The sequence below is a fragment of the Protobothrops mucrosquamatus genome, unplaced genomic scaffold (genome assembly GCF_001527695.2).
Source record: "Protobothrops mucrosquamatus isolate PMUCROS unplaced genomic scaffold, P.Mucros_1.0 scaffold3, whole genome shotgun sequence".
NCBI classification, from domain to species: domain Eukaryota; kingdom Metazoa; phylum Chordata; class Lepidosauria; order Squamata; family Viperidae; genus Protobothrops; species Protobothrops mucrosquamatus.
In genome coordinates, this window is record NW_015386390.1 from 1,435,332 (window position 1) to 1,437,950 (window position 2,619).

A 2,619-nucleotide genomic window follows, 5' to 3' on the forward strand; every position below is an offset into this window, starting at 1 on the left:
CAATGGAAAGGCGAATGTTGTCCTGAGGCAGAGATTGTAGGGAAAACTCACATACTTTGGGCATGTAACAGTGACAAGAAAAAAGAATTATGCTTGACAAGCTAAGGGAAGTATAAGTTGTATCTAAACTAGAAGCCAGCATCATTTGTCTATCAACGTTTTCTTTTCCTGTATTCTAGTGGAGGCTTTTAAAGGATGCTACCTGGGATTTTAGCAGCTCTGTATCTGTTTCTCTCCTGTATCATTAAATGTCTTGCCTCTGCCTACTTCAGCTTAAAAAAATGGCCACCTTTCCTCTTTTCCATTTTTAAATGAAACTTTATTTTATTTACATCTTATGAGATTGATCAGTCTCCCAAAGCAAGGTCTAGAGCGGGTATTACCAAATTTAATTTAATTTTTATCAGCCCCCCTCCCTCCTTTTCTTCTTGCTAATCAGGCCCACCGGTTGTGTGTGTGTGTGGGGGGGCTCCTATCACTCCCACATCCTGGAATTCCTTGGTGCCAAGGAAAGGGAGATGGGCAATTTGCAAGCCAATACACACTGAGGGAAGTGATGCAGTTGGGCTGAAAGGGGAGAAACGGGGAGACAGAAGGACAGGACTTAAATGTGGAAGAGCAGATCCGAGACCTCAGCTCAAGTCTCCCACCACAAGTTCTCTTTCTTCTTTCAGTGTCTTCTTTGAGTCAAAGAAGTCATTTTTCTCTTCTGTCAATCTCCACAGGGGAGAAAAATAAACAAGACAGAAACCCACACTGACATTTGAATTCTATAAATCATAATTACATATCGGAGAGCTAGGGTTTATCCTTCACAGGTTGGGAGCTGACGTGTTGGAAACCAAGGTAATAATCACGTGTTTAGTCTTTTGTGCTAGAAAAAACTAAATGAGGAAAGAGCTTCTACCAAGTGGAACAGAAATTGCCTTCAGAAATTGTGGGTGCTCCATCACTGAAGGTTTTTAAGAAGAAGCTAGATCAGGGATCTTCAAACTTGGCCCTTTTATGACTTGTGGACTTCAACTCCCAGAATTCCTCAGCTGGCGTGCCTGGCTGAGGAATTCTGGGAGTTGAAGTCCACAAGTCATAAAAGGGCCAAGTTTGAAGACCCCTGGACTAGACAATCACTTATCTGAAATGGGATAAGTGGGCTTGAGCAGGGGGGCTGGCCTAGAAGACCTCCAAGGCCCCTTCCAGCTCTATTCTATTCTAAGTGTGCCAATTAAGGAAGGAAAATTATCAAGAATTAAGTGGTAAGATTGTATTCTTCATCTCTCCAAGGATAAAACAGGCCAGTCATAGATTAGTGACTGCCTCATTTAGTGACCATTGCCATTACAATGGTGATGAAAAAGTAATTGTAACTAATTCTCGCATTTATAGGTAGTTCTCGACTACCCAAAATTTCTGTTGCTAAGCGAGACAGTTTTTACAACCTTCTTACCACAGTAGTTATAGTAAATCCCTGCAGTTGTTAAGTTAGTAACATGGTTGTTAAGTGGATCTGGCTTCCCAATTGACTTCGCCTGTGAGAAGGTCGCAAAAGGGGATCACGTGACCCCGGGACACTGCAACCGTCATAAATATGAGTCAGTTGCCAAGCATCTGAATTTTCATCACGAGACAATGGGGATGCCGCAAAGGTTATAAGTGTGAAAAACGGTCATAAGTCACTTTTTTCAGTACCGTTGTAACTTTGAACAGTCACTAAACAAACTGTTCTAAGTCGAGGATTACCTATATAACCTTTGCAGGCCTGTAAAGCAAAGGAAAGCTGAAGTGAGATTGACAGTGACAGTGAAGTGACAGTTTCAGTCAGCAACTGCTTTGCTTAACAACCGAGTTGTCGGTCCTAATTGTGGTTGCTCAACAACGAGGACAATCTGTAAGGGAAGAAATGAGGAAAGCCTAAACCCAATCCTGTGGAGAAGAAATTGCAATGTTTATGGGGCCACCTTCACATAAAACAGAGGTGGGGGACTCCCTTCAACATGGCTGGCTAAGGAATTCTGGGAGTTGAAGTCCACAAGTCATAAAGGGGGCCATAGTTCTCCACCCCTGACATAAAAGGTGACATCCTGGAGGCTATGAAAAATGAGGATCAGATGTGGTCTCTCAGATTTCCGTCAGGGGAACTGAAAGATACATCAGCTCATTGCCTTGTCATGCAATTCACTCATAAATCAACCTTGCTACTCTCAGTGAGGTTGACTCTTCAGTGACATTGTCAGGCCTGGACTCTTAAGAGTTTTGTTTTTTTTTGCAGAATCCAGCTTTTCTCAAAACACTTTGCAATAAAAATGCAAATGAGGCATTTTTCTAATGCAAATTGCTACGGGAGAATATTTTATATTCTTCAGCTGGTGTTTAACCTGTCTTCTTTTTTTTCTCTGTCGGAGAAAAAGCTTGGTCTGCTTTTTGTTTGCATGCCTCCTGGGATTTGGGTTTGAGAATTCATTCAAACTGAAAGCATTATTTAATATATTAACATGTCTGATCATAATCTGAAGATAATGGGAATGAAATTTGGTTCATATGTTCAGACCATACTGTGTTATGTTGCATATATTCAGAATGTCATTCTCCACCTCAGGTTCACAACTGGATTTTCAAAATAAG